Source organism: Macrobrachium nipponense, chromosome 1 (genome assembly GCF_015104395.2).
Source record: "Macrobrachium nipponense isolate FS-2020 chromosome 1, ASM1510439v2, whole genome shotgun sequence".
In the NCBI taxonomy this organism is placed as follows: Eukaryota; Metazoa; Arthropoda; class Malacostraca; order Decapoda; family Palaemonidae; genus Macrobrachium; species Macrobrachium nipponense.
The window spans coordinates 34,431,267-34,455,260 of record NC_087200.1 but is presented as its reverse complement, the minus strand read 5'-3'; the positions used below and the strand labels follow the sequence as shown (position 1 = coordinate 34,455,260).

Genomic DNA, 23,994 nt, shown 5'->3' with positions numbered 1-23,994 from the left:
TTCTCATTGTAAGTGGCTTTGTTTTTGCCATTCCAACATGTCTAGGGTTTGAATGACTCTAAAGTTGGGGGGGTATTAGGTATTTAAGCCTCTCCCTATTAGAATTAACTATTTATATAAAATCAAAGGAAGAACTGGCTCACCCCTCCACTAGTCTGTGAGACATCTATGAAATCCTATTCTTAAGAACCTGTCAACTGCCACTCTCCCTCTTTCCAGGTACCTATAGGTCAGCTGAGAGAAGTGTGGATCTAGTTGTTAGTTGACTATGGGAGTTCGTAGCTAGGTACAAAAATGCATTGTGAAACAACTCCACCACAAATAGTCCCATAACAATGGAGAGTTATCTGTTGTTATTTCTTCTACATTGAAAAGGGAGCACAAGACATCGGTCGCTACACGCTACATTGAAACAGGAGGATAAGAGATTGGTAGCTACACGCAAGTAAATCAGATAGAGTTACTAAACTATCCAATATCTCTTACCTCTGCAAGGTAAGACTCTACCGAGAGCTCTCCGTTGCAGAAAAGTATAAAGAAATGTTATCTTCATCGTGAAAATGATTCATTGTGACTGCAGCATTCCCTCAACAATGAGGAGACTGTCTCCACCTCGACACCTCGGACAAACCCGCTGTGAGAACAGAAAGGAGTCAAGAAATAACAGATGAGAGAAAGAGGATTCCCTTCGAACAAAGCAAGGATAAGGCAGAGGTTTCTGGTTTAATCTAATTAGCAAATCATTTCGTCCCAGACAGAATGGCATATGAATGACGATTAAAATCATCGGTATAACAATAAACAAGTAAGAAATGAGTCGAAGAAACTTCGGCGCAATTGAGTTTTCTGTACAGCATACTAATGATGTATGAGTCACACCCCTAAAACTTTGAGCCACGGAATGTTGGTGGCCTGTCCTATAGCATTTCCTATGGCAAAATTTAACCTTAAATAACATAAAAATTACTAAAGCTAGAAGGCTGCAAATTGAAATTTAGTATGTTGGATGATTGGAGGGTGGATGATCAACATATGAAGCCCTCTAGCCTCAGTAGTTTTCAAGATCTCAGGGCAGACAGAACAAGTGAGGACTGACAGACAAAGACATCTCAATACTTTTCATTTACAGAAGACTAACAATTCAAAACAACCAACTGCTTTGTATTGAAACATCCCGGCCCGATGTATTCTTTACAATATGGATCAAAACCAAGTAAATGAGCTGCAAGTAAGGTACCCACAAAGGGTTTCTTTGTTTGGCCCATGAAGCTCTAACAGAGCACCTGCAGAGCCTCTTTCCATGTCTGAAATTTTGCGATCCAGGGAAGCAATTCTAAATCTCAAATCGTTTCAGAATTGAGACTTGGAAATTATTTTCAACTTCAAATACAAGAAGCGATTTTCCTACAAACCATAATAGAAAAACATCCACACACACAATCACAAATGATGAATCATAAATTCATATCAACATTTCTGAATTATTTTACTTAATAATAAAAAGAGGCTTGATATCATCAGATGAATTTTCAATATCTTAACTTTCAATCACTTTAATAAACTGGTGATTCGCTTTCTCTCTCTCCTGTAAACTTCAGACAGTTTAAGATTCTGAAAACTGAAATTAATCTTCAATATCTTAAGACCATCTCTAAGCGTTATCTTTCAAAACAGATTTTTCAGGCCACAAATTACCATCATCAATATATGACTGAATGACTCGCCTTCTATGACAAACCTAATACTGGAAATGACATCCTTTTGATTATTAACCTGTTAATTATCTCTGCTGCTTGAATTTGCTAAAAATGTATCATAATGTGGCCAAAAAATGTAAGAGATTGGAAAATTCAAGAATTAAACCTGGCAATCATTGGACAGTCAGTTCGACTTACTACTAAGTCAACGTGATCTGAGAAAAAAAAATCGTTAAAATACCATTGCTATAGTAGGAAAGTTCTCGGGAAATCTGGGTATTTTTTTTTCGTTGGATAGGCCTAAAACAAAACAGAAAGAGCCCCATAACGCTTTCGGTAGCATCAAGCGGTGAATCCCCTAATAGATGCCATTAACTATTTAGAATTTAAGTAATTCTAAATTATATACTCAACAGTACAAGTAATACGTCTTATCATTTCAAAGGATGTATTACACTTATATCGACAAATCAAACTATATAGCTTGCACATTATATTTTCTCTGTGTCTTTCTGTTTTAAAAAGCGTAACAGGTAACTGGCAGCTGATGCTTTCTGAATATATATTGGCTATGGTCTCCGTTCCTCGACACACAACGCTACAGAAGCGAAGAAGCAGCCAGAAGTCAATTCGTAGCAGTAATCATGTTCGCAAGCAAAACTATTGTAAAGTACGTCATTAAGTATTTATCTTTTTTTATTACATGGCTGTCAGACTTGCCTGCAGTAAGATCTGTTACCAAATTAAGTTAAAAAACAATAATTCTCCGTTTTCACCAATTTTTGTTTTTTAAAAAATGCTTTAATTGTTAATTTTTTATTTATAACCTCCATTTAGTCTTATCTGCACTTTCACGTTAGTTTGATTACCATAAATGAAACTTTTACTTCTGTATATATTTAAGCAAAAAAAAATTAGAATGATCAAATGCGCCCCTCATAATTTTTCATTCTCATAATAGTGTTTGAAAATCTATTTCATTATCGATCTCAAGTCACTTGAGACATGAAATAGAGGAATTGTGTCACTTAATGGCTAAATGTAAACTCAGTCTGTAAGCTGCCCGGCAAATGTTTCAAATGAAAAAGTTCTTCAGTTTGGTAGACTTTCAGAACATTCTAGTATATTATCATATTCTACTTTTATCGAAAAACCTTCAATGAAAGGAAGAGCTGAACACTAATAGAAAATGTTTCTCTCTCAAAAGGTCCTCGTTGTTGCCATGCTGGCCCTAGTATACGTGGCCACTGCTTATCCCAGTTTCGGATACGGGTCATACGGCCATGGATACGGACACGGCCACCATTCATCTTACAGACACGGACACGGTTCTTATGGATACGGACATCTTGGATATGGGTAAATAGAAGAAGTTCCTGTCTCTCTTTTATTTGTTTATTTGTGTTTTAAGCACATTATCATTTCAAATTATATATGAATGCAAAGTTTCACTTTTATTATTATTGAATAATTTCAAATAAGTTCTAATATTTGACAAATATGTCTATTTTCCAGGCCAGTATACTAGCCAGCCATACTCATCCCACCACCAGGGACATTATCACGGATAGACTGAATCGATCTCCTGCTGGGATGGTGCCTAATTTCTGAACCACATTTCCACCTGCTTTCCTTCTCATTTCCACTTCAGAGAAATGAAGAAAATCAGGACGTCAAATGATGCAGATTATTTGCTCCTTATATTTTGAACTTTAATCACAATTTCTTTAAAAAATATGTCTATTTATATTGCGGATTTGTAATAAACATTGACTTCGTAATCCGTTTGCTTTTCACAGATCCTTTTTTAGTTATAATATTCTATTACAGACAGAAATTGTGTGGCTCCTTTTTCTTTTAATTGTTGAGTTTTTTTTTCTGAACATCATTTACAAATACGTTTTCAAGTTCACAAGATATTTATGTTTTTATTGCCTAGAGAGAGAGAGAGAGAGAGGTTGAGAGTGAGTACCTAAGGCTGTTTTCATTATCATCGACCTAATGAGAACGAAGACGTACAAAAATATATTACACAATTTGTTTAATCAAAGTTCTTTTGTATTTTATTTTACTAATAGCATTAATATGCGACTTAAAACCACCGTTTTATCAGTATCGAAAGAAGTTCATTTAATTTCCAATCATAAGAACTACGTGAAACTCAACACTTTTGCCAACCTATTCAACCAAAGTAATTGATGCCTTTAGGGGAGCTCCACCTCACCTCTATAACACCATATATACACACATTATATAAATTTATATTTATATACAAACAGAACCATTGCATTCGGGATCTGTCACAGGCTTGAAAAACATTTCAACGGAAAACGACAACTTCTAAGCCTACCTGATTGCAGGCATCTTTAATGACAAAGCAAAAAGTAGCATAAAACTGTGAAGGCGATATACCTTATATAAGTTTTGTTTAATATATATATATATATATATATATATATATATATATATATATATTTATATATTGTGAAAAAAGTTCCAAGTATCTGGTTACTACACTTACCAATCATAAAATAGTTACCTCACTGCAGGCAGACACCTGAACCTTCACCACAATAAAAGTGATCCCTTAAACACTTATTAATCAGACTAAGTTCATTAAAACAGGTATGAGGTCATCGTATATGGAATTAAATTAATTAAAGGGCATCACGCCATCAAAAGCTTTTAAAAGTTAAATATTTCCCTGGTTCTAACTCACTTCAACAAAGCTGAAGGAAAACCGCTCAATTACCACTCTATATTTTTACCAAAACAAAATTAAATACACTGGGGAAAAACACTCATAAAAATTACAAATACAAAAGAATTATTAGGGAATTCAAAATTTATAAGTGAAATTCACAAACTCAGGAAAATTTATTGTTACTTGAAAACAACACCAAGTTTAATTAATTCCCGAATTAATCATTAAGTAAAATTAAATCAAAATTAATTCATCCAAAAATCAAGAAAATTAATTCATCTGTTTAAGTGAAATCCAAATTGTTAGGTAATAACTAAAATTTGAAAATTAATTCGCAAGTGTTAAACAACAATAAAACTTAAAAAGAATTCTAATTCTAAGTAAATGCAAATTAATTCACAAGTGTTGAACTCAATTAAATATCCAATGATTAATTAATGAAAACAATTAATTGAGTTAATCAGACTGTGAATGCAAATGTAAACACAGGAAATTTGTGGAAAATACCAAAATTGCAAAAACACTAAAAAATGTATTAATCACACAGATCATTTATAAAAACACTTTTAAAAGAAAAATGGATAAATGTACAAAAATCAGTTTAATAAGAAAAAATGGATAAATGCACAAAAAATCACTTTAATGATATAAATGGGTAAATGCAAAAGGAAAAAAAAAATCAACACTAAAATGTGAAAAATTGGTAAAAAGGTTCCCCGACAATAACCTAAGTACTTTCAGTATTTCAAGTACTTTTTATGTATAAGTTTAGTGCACTGAACTTACTAAAAATCTCTTGCCTTGGTATACCCATTTTAAAAGGCCTATTTCGAAAACGCCAATAAACACTTAGACACAAGGCGCCTGTGACACACTTTTACAACGTCTGTTCAGATTCCACAAATAAACACTAAGCAATATCAAATAAATCTAAGAAATACCAAATCTAAAATTTAGGAGTGACCAATCACTATAGCATAAAATCTTTACGTTAATATGAAATCAAAATTCTCTTATACACACACACACCACACACACACACACACACACACACACACACACACACAGAGACGAGAGAGAGAGATGACGAGAGACGAGGAGAGAGAGAGAGAGAGAGAGAAATATGTTATCTCCTTACGACAGTTTCAAATCTGAGAATGACAAAATATCTCTTGTAAGGTAACTTAGAGTGGACCTCGTCTAAATTGCCTGTAACACAGAACAAAACGTTTTGGGGCCAAGGTCCTCTTTGGTAAATCGTTTTTAATTATTTTAATTTTAACAACAATAAACAAAAGAAAGAAACTGTTGATTTACAAATATAAATAATTATTTATTTATTTTACACGATTTAAAACAATAAAAATCTTTTAAAATAAAAGATATGATTATAGAATTTTCTCGAATGAAATTAAGTTTCATCATTTCCTTGAGTGACATCACACATGCACACACATACACACATTATAAATATCATTATGCACACACATTATATATATTATTATTATACATATAAACACGCAACTATTGCGTTCATGGATGTCATAGGCTTGAAAAATATTTTAACGTAAAACAACAACTTCTAAGCCTACCTGGTGCAAGGCATCTTTAATGGCAAGCAAGAAGTAGCATAACTGTGAAGGCAGTATACTTATGTAAGTGTTGAATTACTTAGTGATTAATCAATCAGTTCTTTTATTTAGTCAGTATCTCGGCTAGTTCTATTCTCAGTGTGTCACATTTTATCATTTAGTTCATTTCTGAGTCGGTATTATTTCCAGTAGTAGAGTCAAACCCATAATCATTAGTTCTCTGACCAGTAGAGTAACTTGTGATTGATTTGTTTCTGAATATTGATTTAAAGAATTTTTTTTCCTCTCAAGAGAAGTTCTTAGTGTTTATTTATAATCAAGTCACAATTGGCCTTGTTCTTTTAAAACAAACATTTGGAGAAAATTGATAAGGAGAAACGCAGCGAGGCAGAGTAAAAAATTATGTTAATCTTTTGGAATTTAACAACTGCAGGGTTTCATTAGTTTCAGATCACGTCATTAGATCTCTCAAAGATGTGGAAGCGAGTTAATTCTCATTGTAAGTAGCTTTGTTTTTGCCATTCCAACATGTCTAGGGTTTGAATGACTCTAAAGTATGGGAGGTATTAGGTATTTAAGCCTCTCCCTATTAGAATTAACTATTTATATAAAATCAAAGACAGAACTGACTCATCCCTCCACTAGTCTGTGAGACATCTATGAAATCCTATTCGTAAGAACCTGTCAACTGCCGCTCTCCCTCTTTCCAGGTACCTATAGCTCAGCTGAGAGAACTGTGGATCTAGTTGTTAGTTGACTATGGTAGTTCGTAGCTAGGTACAAAAATGCATGGTGAACCACTCCATCACAAAATAGTCCCATAACAATGGAGAGTTATCTGTTTGTTATTTCTTCTACATTGAAAAAAGGAGCACAAGAGATTGGTTGCTACACGCAAGTAAATCAGATAGAGTTACTAAACTATCCAATATCTCTTACCTCTGCAAGGTAAGACTCTACCGAGAGCTCTCCGTTGCAGAGAGTATAAAGAAATCTTATCTTTATCGTGAAATGATTCATTGTGATTGCAGCAGTACCTCAACAATGAGGAGACTGTCACCACCTCGACACCTCGGACAAACCCGCTGAGAACAGGAGTCAAGAAATTAACAACAGATGAGAGAGAAAGAGATTCCCTTCGAACAAAGCAAGGATAAGGCAGAGGTTTCTGGTTTAATCTAATTAGCAAATAATTTCCTCCCAGACAGAATGGCATATGAATGACGATTAAAATCCTCGGTATAAGAATAAACAAGAAAAAAATGCGTCGAAGAAACTTCAGCGCAATTGAGTTTTCTGTACAGCATATTAATGCTGTATGAGTCGCACCCCTAAAACTTTGAGCCACGGAATGTTGGTGGCCTGTCCTATAGCATTTCCTATGGCAAAATTTAACCTTAAATAACATAAAAATTACTAAAGCTAGAAGGCTGCAAATTGAAATTTAGTATGTTGGATGATTGGAGGGTGGATGATCAACATATGAAGCCCTCTAGCCTCAGTAGTTTTCAAGATCTCAGGGCAGACAGAACAAGTGAGGACTGACAGACAAAGACATCTCAATACATTTCTTTTACAGAAGACTAACAATTCAAAACGACCAACTGCTTTGTATTGAAACATCCCGGCCCGATGTATTCTTTACAATATGGATCAAAACCAAGTAAATGAGCTGCAAGTAAGGTACCCACAAAGGGTTTCTTTGTTTGGCCTATGAAGCTCTAACAGAGCACCTGCAGAGCCTCTTTCCTTGTCTGGAATATTGGGATCCAGAGAAGCAATTCTAAATCTCAAATCGTTTCAGAATTGAGACTTTGAAATTATTGCTGGATTGAAAGCATAAAATATTATTTAAAATTTCGATATTTTGTCAGTTTAATCAAATTTTCAACTTCAAATACAAGAAGCGATTTTCCTACAAACCATAATAGAAAAACATCCACACACACAATCACAAATGATGAATCATAAATTCATATCAACATTTCTGAATTATTTTACTTAATAATAAAAAGAGGCTTGATATTATCAGATGAATTTTCAATATCTTAACTTGCAATCACTTTAATAAACTGGTGATTCGCTTTCTCTCTTTCCTGTAAACTACAGACAGTTTAAGATTCTGAAAACTGAAATTAATCTTCAATATCTTAACACCATCTCTAAGCGTTATCTTTCAACACAGATTTTTCAGGCCACACATTACCATCATCAATACATGACTGAATGACTCGCCTTTTATGACAAACCTAATACTGGAAATGACCTTTTGATTGTTAACCTGTTAATTATCTCTGCTGCTTGAATTTGCTAAAAATGTAACATAAAGTGGCTAAAAATATAATAGAATGGAAAATTCTAGAATTAAACCTGGCAATCATTGGACAGTCAGTTCGACTTACTACTAAGTCAACGTGATCTGAGAAAAAAAAAAAAAACGTTCAAATACGATTGCTATAGCAGGAAAGTTCCCGGGAAATCTGGGTATTTTTTTCGTTGGATAGGCCTAAAACAAAACAGAAAGAGTCCCATGAAGCTTTCGGTAGCATCAAGCGGTGAATCCCCTAATAGATGCCGTTAACTATTTAGAATTTAAGTAATTCTAAATTATATAGTCAACAGTACAAGTAATACGACTTATCATTTCAAAGGATGTATTACACTTAAATCGACAAATCAAACAACATAGCTTGCACATTATATTTTCTTTGTATCTTTCTGTTTTAAAAAGCGTAACAGGTAACTGGCAGCTGGTGCTTTCTGAATATATATTGGCTATACTATCCGTTCCTCGACAGTTGCTGCTCGGCATCCGTGGTAGCAACACTTCCGCTCACACCGCTCCTAGACTCCGCCCCACTTCCAGCCCCAGCTCCGCCCAGACTCCTCCCACCGGCAGCCACCGACCAATCAGAAGCTAGCACAAAAACCTTCAAGCTTCTTTGTAGGATTTCAAGCTTGTGCTTCCCGGCCACCAGCCAATCAGCTTGCTGCAGACTTTCCCTGCATTTTAGCCCTGCCGACTTTATAGTTGGCGCGCTTAGCAAGGAATAATAAGATTTGAGAGAGCTCTCTCACTCTTATAAGCAATTTGAAGACTTAAAATCACTCCTCCTTTTCTCAAAAAATAACTTTCTCTTATTAACACCGTCTCTCTTGTGGAACATTTGGTAGCCCTTGAGGTCTAAAAACTCCAACAGAAGCAAGACCAAAGAGACAAATCTTCCTACTGTCGCAATACTATATTGCAAGTAGCACAGGAAACCATAGGCTGGCGCCTTCCATAAGCCAGAACTCATTGTAATTGAAAACCAAGCCCTTCAGGGGCAACTCACACACACATTTTCATTTTCACCTCACAGACCCTCTCTCTCTACTTGGATCATTCATAAATGGCATCCTCACCCTCATCATCTCCCACCAAACCATCACCCTCTAAGACAATGATGACTAGAAGACGGACCAGATCAGCCGGCAGCTCCCCTGATGACAACTCTCCCAAGATTCAAAGACCAAGACTTCACTCTCCCAAAGCCCTAGATGACACCCCCCCACAGACAAATAAACAACCTCTCTACTACCATTCCCCACCATGGACAGCTCTGATGACTATGACACAAGGAAACGATGACAATGACTACCAGGTAGCTGGCAACCGAAAAAAATTAAGGAAAATGAGAAAGACACCTAACACCACTCACACACAACCTCCTGCAACATCACAAGACAACACTCAAATCGACACACAATCTCTAAAAGAATTTCCCCCACTACACAAATTCAAGGTAATCCTCACTCCCAATCAGACGACGTATACGGCGGTAAAAGATCTTGAACACAAACACCCCAACATACAAATAACAGCCAAACCCAACAAGCGAGGACAATTTATTATCACACCCAGAAACCAAGAATCAGCAGACATACTCAAAAGCAACCAAAAACTTCCAGTACTTAGGGAACCCCCACCCCCCAACAGAAAAAAAACTAAAAGAAAAAGGTATCATACTTGGATACCCAACATCCCTTCCAGTCGACCCCATCAAGAAGCTCCCAGGAGTAGTACACGCTGAAAGATGCCTAAACAAGGCAAAAGAACCTTCTAAGAAAGTCCTTGTCACTTTCCAAGGCAAAAGGCCCCCTTTCGTAGTAACATCCCGACATGGGGGAAAATACTACACCGAGGTTTTCACGCCTGAACCCTTAAGATGTTTTAAGTGCCAACGATTTGGCCATCACCAGCAGGAGTGCACAGCTAAGCCTATATGCGGTGTTTGCAGTGGGAAACACCCAACAAGGGACTGCATCGATAAGCACAAAAAGAAGGAGGCAACAACAGCCAGATGCCCTAACTGCCACAAGGGACACCATGCATGGTACAAGGGCTGCATGGAAAGACTGAAAAGAATATGGAATATGAAAGGATCTCCTCCCCCAACCACAGAACAACAGAAACTCACACAATTCACATCACACTCACAACCACCTACCACACAGCAAGAACCCCAAAGAGATCTCGCCAAACAATGGCAGCACCCAATCCAACAACACACACACACCACCACAATCACATAGACCCCAACACTACCAGCAAAACACATAAAACAGGACCACAATCACAACACCCAACACCACCAGCCACCTACACAGAAACAGCAAGCAACCCCAACGAAGCCCCACAAAAACCGCGACCCCAGACTCACAGAAGGCACACTATACACACAGAGAAACATGCAGGTCCAAATGCCAGACCCACTTCCTTCCTACCCTACTCCACACCAAACAGCCACTTCTCACCCAGAGCCATTCCTCCCAACATGCCCTCTTCCTCCCACCCCGTTCACGAGAGTAACACCCGTACCGGTAGTCAGGTTAGTGCCCCAGAGCCACACCAACAAACATAGCTACAACCTCACACGTGAAGAAAAACTCAGGAGGGAAATAGCAGCGGTAGTATCGCAGTTCTTTCACCACTTACTCCCGAGCAACACTTTACTGCAGAGCTCAGGAAAACACTGGTATCATTGATAAACTAAAATGGAGCAGAACATTCAAAACCCAAACAACACCCCAAACGACGAAAACAGCACACACTCAACCCTAAAAATCCTTCAATGGAACATAAACAGTGCCAACACTAAATACGCCACACTGCAATCACAGGTGCTCGTAGAAAAACATGACGTTGTCCTCCTACAGGAAACTCTTGTTAGAGAAACCAACAAATTCTCTTTTCAGGGATACACAGTATACAAAACCCCACACACAAATGAAAACAGAGGTTTAATCACCCTGGTGAAAGCAACAATTCCATCAGAGAAAATAAGAAACATTGACTGTGGGCAAGGCATTGAAACGCTAAGCATCCAGATAAGACTAGAAAATACCTCACTAGTCATTCACAACATATACAAAGGCCATGACAAAATCCTTGAAGGAGAAAACCTCTTCAGTGCTGCCTCCAGAGAAAACACATTCTTTGCAGGAGACTTCAATGCTCATCATCCATGCCTACGATCCCAACAACATACAAATGCAGCAGGCAGACACATACATCTGCTCCTGGAAGAATTTCCTGAAGTGGCACTGCTAAATGACACAAACGAAGCTACTCACCTCCGAGGAGGTAGACTGGACCTGACCTTCGTATCCCAAAACCTGAAGGAAGAATGTGCATGGAAAGTGCACCCAATACTAACCAGCGACCACTTAGCAACTGAAACCAGCATAAAAATAACAAAAATTCCCCCTCCCACCACCACCCCCGCCAGCAGGATGGAGACCGGACCTGGCAAACCTGGCCCACTTTTGAAAACCGAATGACTGAGTGGGCAACACAGTACCTCCAAACTCCGGCCCAAAACATAAACACACTTCAAGAGGACTTTGTGAGTAGCCTGCATAATGCAGCAAACATCTCCATGCCTAAGAAAACTTTTACCACTAACCAAACCCCCCACAAGGACAGTGGTACTACAACACAAGAATAAAGGAAATGAACTCAAGAGTAAATAGGACAAGAAAACTCTTCAGACGCAATCCCACTGATGAGATGCATGCTCTCCTAAGAGAAGTTATAAAAACCATGCAACACAAACTGCCAAAGAAGGAAATCAGCAAGAAACCTGGCTTCAAATGGTGCTCACAGACCACCCGACTTACTCCCATTGCAAAACAAGTTCAAATGGTTTCAACAAAATATCAGGAAAATCCAAGATAACACAACCACACCATCCTGACCCTCAAGCTGAAGCAAACAGACTTGCACAGCATTTTGCCGACAGGACCAAATCGGCACACCTACCACAAACCACAAGAGAAAGGCAAGTGGCACTAGACCCAGGGAGATGGAGAGTCATTAACACGGCTGCAACATCCCTGATGATACAGACACTCCATTTCACACTAAAGGAACTGGGCAAAGCCCTTCAAAAGGGGACAGACACAGCCCCTGGAGCAGACATGATCACATATAGCATGCTGAAGAACATGGGAACGGCAGCCAAAACAGTTCATCTCCATATAATCAATAGAACATACACAGAACGCAGTAGACCCACACAATGGAACCAACAAAATACACAGCCGATTCCCAAGCCCAAAGAACCCAACTCCTACAGACCCATCTCTCTCATCAGTTGCACAGAAAAAGACTGCAGAGAGAATGGTGCTAAACAGACTGCTATGGAAAACAGGACCTCTACACCATCGCTATATGCCTACAAAGAGGGCATAAGCACACAAGAATGCCTAGCAGACGTCATGTCCACAATCAACGAAAGGAAAACAATAGTAGTTTTTCTGGACTTAGAAAAAGCTTATGAGCTAGCCAGTGCAGCTGCCATCCTTGAAGCCTTGGCTGACAAGGCGGTAAGGGCAACCTTTTAGCATGGGCCAAAGGATACACGCAAACAAAAACAGACAGGACTAGAGTCACCTTCCAAGGAGCAAGCTCGGACTTTCTCAGTCTAGAGAATGGAACACCTCAAGGAGGCATACTCAGCCCCTTCCTTTTCAATGTTTTAATGGAAAAATTAGCCACAACCACCCTACCCAATGGAGTTTGAAATCATTCATTTATGCCAGATGATGTCTGCCTAGTCAGCACAGACAGACACAGATTCTCACCAGAACATGCAGAGCGTGCAATAATACAAATTGAAAATAAATGCAAAGACCTAGGTCTAAAAATCAACACTGCAAAGACAAAAGCAATGGCCATCAAACACAGTCTAGACCCAAATGAAATACAGCTCATGGGTGAACCCATTGAATGGGTAGACAATTTTGTGTACCTAGGAGTTAACATAAACAAGCAACTCTCCCCACGCAAAGAACTTGAAATACTCAAGCAGAAAGTCAAATGCAGACACAATGCCATGAGGAGGATCACCTCTCTACAACAGGGAGCAGTATATCACGCCCTCAGAACCTTCTACATACAAACAATAAGGTCAACGGTTGAGTATGCCGCACCTGTTCTCACCAGTCTCTCAGCACAGAGCAAAAGAGCCTTGAAGTAATTCAAAACAATGCCCTGAGACTCATCACAGGTGCTCCAATGTGGACTAACTTATGCATTCTGAGACATGAAACAAAAACTACAGTCTCTGACATACAGAATAGACCAGAGAAACACATCCATCCTGCTAAAAACCTTAAAAAATGAAAGGAACTGTCCACTAAAAAGAGAGATCAAAAAGTGCATTGATCTCCACGAAGATCTAGACCCACCCAAGACATACTCTGGCAACCTTTTAGAAACACTGGAGAAGAGTAGGCATGCAAAAGCATGCTGCTGACATCAGAGAAGACTCTCCTCTTGCTGAGTATGTAGAACCAGCACCCTGGAAATCAGAACTCTTCAATATCAACTACACAGTCCTACCGGCAAGCAAAGAAGCATGCACCGTTCAACAGCTGAAACAAGCAGCACAAGATTCAATAAGGAAAACGACAGCCACAAATGAATACTTTACAGATGGATCAGTAGACCTCAGCATTCCTGCAGCGGCAGCAGGAGTCTACTCAACATCACTAAAAGGGAGCTGGAGGCTCTCAGATAATGCCTCCACTCTACAGACTGAGCTGATAGCAATCGCTAAAGCGCTAGAAGACTCTCAACACAAACTAGAAAAACAACTATCCACACCGACTCAAAAGGAGCAATACAGGCCATCACAAAAGGCAAGGCAAAAGAAAATATCAAACTCCTGACAAGTATATGGGCAATTGCCAACATCCACCAAATCAGAAAAACAGACAGATTACTCTCAACTGGATTCCAAGTCACATAGGAATCCAAGGAAATGAGGAAGCAGACTCCCTAGCAAAGAGTGGGTTGCACATTAACAACATAGGTATTAAAAGCAGCCACTCACTGACTCAACTTAAAAGCAAAGCCTCAGCATACTGTCAAGTGCAAGAAGAAAGCAAAGTCAGGAGAGCGGTCTTTGGAGGCTCTAACACTGCAAAGTGGTATGTAGACACCACCAGTCTGCAACCACATGACATTCCCAAAGATATGTCAAGAGCACTAGCAGTCATAATTCATCGTCTAAGGCTGGGATACCAATGCACTTGGCAGAAGATAGTAGGCGATCCCAGGCCATGTAAGTACTGCGAAAGAATTCCAGAAGAACCTCTAGAACACTACCTCTTAGACTGTCCAGAAACGGAGCAACTAAGAGATAGGTACATAGGAAATGAACGCACAACCACTCAAATCACAAAGCACATTCTAGCAAACACCCATGAATTAGCAGGTTTCCTATGCTCCTACCCACCACCTAGGTAGGAACAGAACACAACCCTGACTGACAGCACATGATGCCAACAATCATGACCACTACCACATCCCAACCTAACCCACATAACATGCAAGACAAAAAAAGACAAACCTCTTTAACAGACATCCCCATTCACCTCTTGCCTCCTTCATCACCCTCCCCTCACGCTCATCACTATCCATCCACCACACTCACCAGACAACACACACCCAAAGAAGCGGACCGGAAAAGGAACATGTCTCAGAAATTCACGAGCTACCTTACTAGCTAACTGTGCCTACAACTCAAACCTTCATTCTTCCAATCTGTTGGTCTCTCCTACTAGCCAACACTTACTACTATCCAGCTTTTCCTACGACTGAAGGGTACCTTAGGGTTTAAAGGGTTTCAACCTTGCCCATCAAATCCTTCATTCAATATCAAATCACCTTCACCACATCATTCATTGATCACCAATAAAGATTGCATATCCTAAGCATCTCACATCTCATACTAATATGAATTACGGGCTGCTCTGTGAGCAAGAGCCCGTGCTGGCACAAGGCCAGCTTAATCTTAAACAACAACAACAACATTCCTCGACACACAACGCTACAGAAGCGAAGAAGCAGCCAGAAGTCAATTCGCAGCAGTAATCATGTTCGCAAGCAAAACTATTGTAAGTATCGTCATATATTATTTATTTTATTATTACATGGCTGTCAGTCTTGCCGCAGTAAGATCTGTTACCAAAATTATTTAAAAAACAACAATTCTCTTTTGCATTGTTTAAAAAATGCTTAATTATATAGTTCACCTTCATTTAGTTTATCTGCACTTTCACTTGATTTGATTACCAAAAATGGAAACTTTTATCTTCATATATATATTTTATGCAAAAAAATTAGAATGATCAAATGCGTCCCTCATTATTTTTCATTCTCATAACAGTCTTTGAAAATCTATTTCATTATCAATCTCCAGTCACTTGAGACATGAAATAGAGGAATTGTGTCACTTAGTGCCTAAATGTAAACTCAGTCTGTAAGCTGCCTAGCAACTGTTGCAAATGAAAAAGTCCTTCAGTTTGATAGAATTTCAGAACATTCTATTATATTAACATATTTTACTTTTACCGAAAAACCTTACGTGAAAGGAAGAGCTGAACATAAATACAAAATGTTTGTCTCTCAAAAGGTCCTCGTTGTTGCCATGCTGGCGCTAGTATACGTGGCCGCTGCTTATCCCAGTTTCGGATACGGGTCATACGGCCATGGATACGGACACGGCCACCATTCATCTTACGGACACGGTTCTTACGGATACGGACATTCTGGATTTGGGTAAATGAAAGAAGTTCCTGACTCTCTTTTATTTGTTTATTTGTGTTTTAGGCACATTATCATTTCAAATTATTAATGAATGGAAATTTTCATTTTTATCATCATTGAATAATTTCAAATAAGTTCTAATCCTTTGACAAATATGTCTATTTCCAGGCCAGTCTACAACCAGTACTCATCCCACCACAAGGGACACTATCACGGATAGACTGAATCGATCTCCTGCTGGGATGGTGCCTAATTTCTGAACCACATTTCCACCTGCTTTCCCTCTCATTTCCACTTCAGAAATGAAGAACATCAGGACATGAAACGATGAAGATTATTTTCTTTTTATATTTTGAACTTTAATTTAAAATTTCTAGAAAAAAATGTCTATTTATATTGCGGATTTGTAATAAACATTGACTCTGTAATCCTTTGCTTTTCATAGATCCTTTTCTTAGTTACATTATGATGTTAGAGACAGAGTTTATGTGGCTCCATTTTCTTTTAATTGTCGAGTTTTTTTTTTTTTCTGAACATCATTTACAAATATGTTTTCATGTTAACAAAATATTTATGTTTTTATTGCCTAAAGAGAAAGAGGGCGAGAATGAGTTCCTGAGGCTGCTATATATATCAATATACCTTAAAGAGGGCATCATATAACTTGTTAATGAGAGCGAAGATGTATACAAATGTATTTTGCTATTTGTTTAATCAAAGCTTACTTGAATTCTATTTTATTTATAGCATTAAAATATAAAACACCCTTTTTTCAGTATGTACAGAAGTTCATAAAGTTAATTTCAAATCATAAAAACTATGTCAAACTCAACACTGTCAATCTATTCAAACATTAATTGATGCCGTTAGGGAATCCCGACCTTCTCTCTATAACAGCATTTCGAACCCTCTGTACCCATGACCTCTGCCCAATAACTCAAGGCATACACATGTACACACATACACACACAAAGGAAGGCAACAGTTGTGTGTATATATAGGTATGTGTATATATATATATATACATACATGTATATATATAAATATATACATGCAATATTATATGTTATAGGTTTACAAGTAAATCAATAGCTTCTAAGCCCACCTGCGGCCAGCCCTCTTTAATGGCTTTTTCACAAGGAATACCATAATTGTGAAGGCAGTATCACTTTTGAATAGTTTTGTTTAACATACACATACAAACATGTATATATATTTCTACATATATATATATATATATATATTATATACATATATAAATAAATATAAAACACACACACAAACAGCACACACACACACATATATTATATATAATATATATATATATATAAATATATATATATATATATATATATATTACATATATAAATATATAAAAACACCACCACACACATACACACCATATATATAGATATATACTATAATATATATATATATATATATATATATATATATTACAGATATTACCATATATAAACACACACACACACATACACACATATTATATATATATAATATATATATATATAGATATCTATATATATATATATATAATATTATATATATATATATATATATATATATATATATATATATATATATATGTATATATAAAATGTGTGTATGTGAGCAGTTTGAGTTATTAGTGAAAGTTCATGTGTTATGGAGGTAAGCTCTCACTTGCCTGAGGGCATCACTTAATTTGTTTGTATATATTGCTAAATACTTCCAAGCAATCCTCCGCCCAAAGCTTCACTGAATAAGAAAATGACGTTTTCACTTATAACTGACAGACAAAAGGTGGCCTTGAACCTTGTCCCCTTCCTAAATTCTTTAATTGCTCTATCTTTCTCTCTCTGTTTAAACATGTGTCTTTTTGAAAGCATCTCTTTCACACACACCCTGGGCCGTGGGAAGAGATAGCCAGAAACAAGGAATTAGCAAGGAAGGTGCGGCCCCTAAAAAATGACCAGGTGGTGTTACTTGACCACGAGGACTGCAAAACTACAAGTGCGCACTTTGACATAGAAAACGGGAGGAAAATTAGGAGTGAGACAAGGCAGACCGCTGGAACAAGCAAGAGACAATTTTGGAACAAAGGGGAAAACATCTTCTCTCCAACAGCCTTCTTCCCCCAAACCTTTTCTGCCATTACTTCGTACTGCATGGTTAAATCCCAAATATAATTTTACCGTGTGCCTTACCTCATCTAGGCCTCCATCAAAACCTACTTCCGACGCCAAGCCATCCCAACAACCAGGTAATGTGTTCTGTATAGATGTTCTTCGTCAGTCACGTGAATTCCTTACTTATTTGCTAAACTTTCGACCCTATTTCAAATAGCCAAGTGATCATTATCAGCCTCACTTTTGCCAGTGCAGTGTATCGTTTAATAAGTGCTTTTATTGAGTGTAAGACGTATGTTAAGGCAATTCTTGGCACCCTCTGTGCGCTACCTTGACGTTGCTTGGTATTTATGTACCTTTTCTGGCCTTAATTAGTAATCCTCTCTGTTACAGAGGGTCCTTTAGCTGTGGAATTCTCTTGTCTTGATTGCGGCTGACTTCCCCAAATCCTGGTACTGATTATTACCCAGGATCTGCTTCGTCTTAGTATTCAGTTTCATCTTCTGATCGTGTTAATGTAAATACATGTAATTTTAAAGATATTCTAACTCGTTTAACTACAATTCCTTAAAGTAAAAGCCTTCAGCTCATGTAACAAATCCCCCTTTCTTCTTTTTTTACAATTTCTTGCTCTCATAACAGTCAGATCCCAGAATTTCATATGGTAAGTAAATAACTGTGTTGTCTAAACCCAGAAATTAGCATATTCCCAGAGCAGAATCGTAAAAATATATTTTATTATCATTATTCCCCCACATCACTATTGAAGAAAACCAAAAATGAGGAAGTACCTCACCTACTAATGTATTCACCAACACTGTCTTTCTTGCTAATGGAATTTGAAATTCTCCTCTGTCTTGGCGACTGCCTGTCTTTTCTGCCCTCCCTCCCAGTACCTGCAGCCATCTTGAAGAAAATGGAGATGATGGGTTGAGGCAGACACCTGCATGCCTGAGGTCAAAATGGAAATGATAAAAATAGGTGAAGAGACGCACCAAGACTGAGTACCTCATCAGTCTTTGCTCCCGTTTCATGCTGGTTGCACAGCCATTATTAAACTCATCCATAGTGCACAACTCGGATTCATCCTGGTAGAAAAGAAGTAGATTCCAAGTTCCAGGGAAACGGTTATTTTCAGATGTCACCATCTTCCTCATATCTTCTCATCCCCCTTTCTATAGGGCTGAACTTGGACTTGAAGGACATCATAAGTGTCACTATTCATTTAAGCGACCTTGAAAACTGTAAATTAGACAGTAATATCTGTTATTTTCAGTTATTTTTGCATATCATCTTCTTACCCCTTCTCACCCCCTTTTCTATCAGGAATAAACTTGAACTTAAGGTCATCGGAAGCAGTACTTTTCATCTCATCAACCTCAAAAACTATAGATTGTAAATTTAATATCTGTCATTTCCAGTTTTTTTACTTGTCACCTCCTTCTCACCCCTTTTCATCCCTCCTCCCTATTGGGGCTGAACTCAGACTCGAAGAGCATCAGGAATGTCACTATTCATCTCAGTAAAATTAAAAACAATCAAGTAGACACTAATATCTGTCGTTTTAAATTATTTCTATTTTCACCCCTCTCCCACCTCCCTCATTACACTAACCATCTTTGTTGCCAGAGATGTCCTACCCAACAAGATTCATTCCCCATTGCTAAGTTATATGTATACCACATTCGGTTGAAATTGCCCACAGCATGTATAATTGTGAGTGGTACAAACAAGCTCACACAGACATCCTACATCCATTTACACACACACACACATATATATATATATATATATATATATATATATATATATATATATGAACCAACATGGTTTTCCAGGTTCTTAAGAAACAAAAGAAAAGGAAAAGGGACTGGATTAAATGGCAGCAGCTGAAACAAACCACGGAGGAAGGAGAGTAACAACAAAAACACAAAAATAACCTTAAAAGTAACTTATTACCTTAAGAAATTTACATAATATGTACAAGTGAGCCAAAGTTTAGAGACATAAGTAAATCATCATTACTAATAATTGAATAAACAGTCATTCAAATAAAGTTATGTAGCTGAGCAGTTACTTTACCAAAATTAATCACATGAAAAATAACTTACTGAAATCAGAATCAAGAATTTACACAATCCAATAAAAAGCTACATTACAAAAAGTCAGGCAACATAAACATTAACAATATGAAACCACTGCTACATCACAAACAATCATTAAGCAGCAAATTATACAAATGAACAATACTCAGGCAGCATTAATAAAATTACACCAAATGATTAACAGGCAGTATACAAATACAACAAAAATCGCAGCACAAAACACAATACCCAAATGGTATAACCACACGCCACGCCACCAACGATCATATGGGCATTCGATGAATCAGCGATATCTATCTGATCGTTACTCTCTGATCACACATAGCTACGCACATCACCTATAGTAGATTTTCCGTTACATCTCACACATGAATTTTCTATACAGATCAGTTCACCACTACAAATAGCTCCGGCCAGCAAAAATACATCACACAGAAAGACCATCTCCATAGAGATACCGAGACAGACACAGCTGTCAAGCAAAACTAGACTGGCCAATGGGGCCATGCTCAAAATACAGTTTTTCCTCAGACGACGACAACAACGCCATGATAGACGATGTCCCTGCACTGGGTTCGGGAAAAAGCCTATTTAAAATTATACTGATAGTTTCCTCCACGGGTACATTAGTAAACAACGATTCTACATCAAAGCTGGTCATGAACAGGTCTGAATCTTGCAACAAAATTTTTTCTTTAAATTGACTAGAATTTTTTAAGGTGTAATTATTTGTGGTTAATGGCTCAAGCAAGGGAACGAGAAACTTTGCTAATTTGTAATTGGGGGCATTGTATGAAGCAAGAATTGGTCGTAAAGGAACACCTTTATGAAAACAAGGACTTTACAGTTGTAGGACGAGCTTCCAACAGCCACGATTTGACAATCTTAGAATCGTTAATGATTAAACGACTCGTCCCCTTGTTGAATAGTCAAACCTCTGCTGGCACACTGTACCTTTCTTAGTCTCTTCCTTTTATCTCCAGTCTTGGCATTGCCGCTGAATAGGTTGGTCCAGTTTTACTTTACTTGAATATGTCTTATTATTTTTTTGTTTCCTTCGGTTTTTTTTTGTTTTTTTTTTTTTTACTTATTTTAATAATTTTTGTCCTGTTTAGTTTACGTTTTTTGTTTTTAAAGGTGTCTTTTTAGTATTTTTAATATCTTAAGTTTGTAATCATTGTGCACCTTTTAAATCTCAAATTCTTAGCTTTATTGTAATTTATTTTATGCTATCTATTTTGTACAGCCCTCGAAAATGTAATGAAGACATTACGAAACGTCGGGAATAAATTGACCCTTTTATCAAGTCTTTATGTCCTTCTCATTGATGTATATCCGGCTGATGCCACCGCTGTTTGGATATATATATATATATATATATATATATATATATATATATATATATATATATATATATATATATATATACAAAACTATTGTGTTCATGGGTCTGTTAGAGGTTTAAAAGGAATGCTAACATAAACAATATCTTTTAAGCCTACTTTCTGCAAGGCATCTTTAGTTGCAAGCAAGAAATAACATAAGAATAAAGGTATTATCACTTTTGTTTAACAAACTACATTTTGTTCAATGTTCAGCTACTTGGGTCTTTCTGGAAGCATTGTTTAGTGAAGGTTTCAAAAACGTGGTGGTGGCCTGTACTATAGTGCTGCCAAATGCACGATCATGGCCAACTTTAACCTTAAATAAAATAAACATTACTGACGCTAGAAGGCTGCAATTTGGTATGTTTGATGATTGGAGGGTGTATGAACAACAGAACAATTTGCAGCCCCTCAGCCTCAGTAGTTTTTAATCTGAGGACGGACAGATACAGCCAACTCAATAGTTGTCTTTTCAAAAGTATTCACTGTTTTGTTTTCAGACATCCTGGATCATCCTTTTCTTACAATATGGATAAAAACATATTAAAATTGCTGTAGGTAAGGTACCCATAAAGGGTCTCTTTGTATGGCGTATGAAGCTCTAACACAGAGAAGCAATTCTAAGTCTCAAGTCAGTTCAGAATTGAGATTTTCAAATTATTGATGGATTTGAAACATGGAATCTTATTTAAAAGATAAATTTTTTGTAAGTTTAATTTTCAACTTCATATACAAGAAGTGACTTTACTACAAACCATAATAGGCAAACACACATATACACACACAATCACAATTAATTAATCCTAAATTCATGTCAACACTTATGAATTATTTTACTTATTAATAAGAGGCTTGATATTATCAGATGAATTTTCGATATTTTAACTTGCAATCACTTTAATGAACCGGTGATTAGCTTTCTCTCCTGTAAACAATACTTCAAACGTTTTCAGATTCTGAAAACTGTAATTAATCTTCAATATCTTAACACCATCTCTAACCTTTATCTTTCAAAACAGTTTTTTCAGGCCACACTATTTTGCCATCATCAATATATGACTGAATGACTCGACTTCTATGACAAACCTAATACTGGAAATGACATCCTTTGGATTATTAATCTGTTAATTATCTCTACTGGTTGAATTTGCTAAAAATGTATCATAATGTGGCCAAAAAATGTAAGAGAATGGAACATTTAAGAATTAAATCTGGCAATCAGTAGACAGTCAGTTCGACTTACTACTAAGTCAACGTGACCCAAGAAAAAAACGTTCAATTACGATTGCTATAGTGGGAAAGTTCCCGGGAAATCTGGGTATTTTTTTTCGTCGGATAGGCCTAAAACAAAACAGAAAAGGTCCCATAACGCTTTCGGTAGCATCAAGCGGTGAATCCCCATATAGATGCCATTAACTATTTAGAATTTAAGTAATTCTGAATTATACTCAACAGTACAAATAATACGTCTTATCATTTCAAAGGATGTATTACACTTATATCGACTAATCAAACTACGAAGCTTGCACAATATATTTTCTCTGTATCTTTCTGTTTCAAAAAGCGTAACAGGTAACTGGCAGCTGATGCTTTCTGAATATATATTGGCTATGGTCTCCGTTCCTCGACACACAACGCTACAGAAGCGAAGAAGCAGCCAGAAGTCAATTCGCAGCAGTAATCATGTTCGCAAGCAAAACTATTGTAAGTATCGTCATCTATTGTTTATTTTATTGCATGGCTGTCAGTCTTGCCCGCAGGAAGGTCTGTAACCAAATTTACTTAAAAAAAAACAGCACTCTTTTTCATTTAAAAAATTCTTAACTATTTTAGTTAGCTTCCATTTAGTTTAACTGCACTTTCACTTAATTTGATTACCACAAAATGGAAACTTTTATCTGTATATATATTTTATGAAAAAAAATTAGAATGATCAAATGCGCCCCTCATTATTTTTCATTCTCATATTAGTGTTTGAAAATCTATTTCATTATCAATCTCCAGTCACTCGAGGCATGAAATAGAGGAATTGTGTCACTTAATGCCTAAATGTAAACTCAGTCTGAAAGCTGCCCGGCAAATGTTTCAAATGAAAAAGCTCTTCAGTTTGATAGAATTTCAGAACATTCTACTATATTATCATATTCTACTTTTACCGAAAAACCTTCAATGAAAGGAAGAGCTGAACATAAATACAAAATGTTTCTCTCTCAAAAGGTCCTCGTTGTTGCCATGCTGGCCCTAGCATACGTGGCCGCTGCTTATCCCAGTTTCGGATACGGGTCA

The 23,994-nt window shown here is 37.0% G+C and overlaps 2 long non-coding RNA genes across 2 annotated transcripts in view; both read left to right on the top strand.

Annotated features, from left to right (window-relative positions):
* Nucleotides 1-15,011: 15,011 nt before the first annotated feature.
* LOC135220125 (uncharacterized) lies at nt 15,012-16,498 on the top strand. Its single transcript, XR_010315581.1, has 3 exons — nt 15,012-15,440; nt 15,959-16,104; nt 16,261-16,498. It is a non-coding gene; the product is annotated as an uncharacterized LOC135220125 (long non-coding RNA).
* A 6,827-nt stretch (nt 16,499-23,325) lies between these two features.
* The window catches only part of LOC135220124 (uncharacterized), a 1,146-nt gene continuing 477 nt past the window's right edge, over nt 23,326-23,994 (top strand). The window contains exons 1-2 of the long non-coding RNA XR_010315580.1: nt 23,326-23,412; nt 23,926-23,994. The exon at nt 23,926-23,994 is cut by the window's right edge and continues 83 nt beyond it. This is a non-coding gene — a long non-coding RNA (uncharacterized LOC135220124). The remainder of the gene's footprint in view (nt 23,413-23,925) is intronic.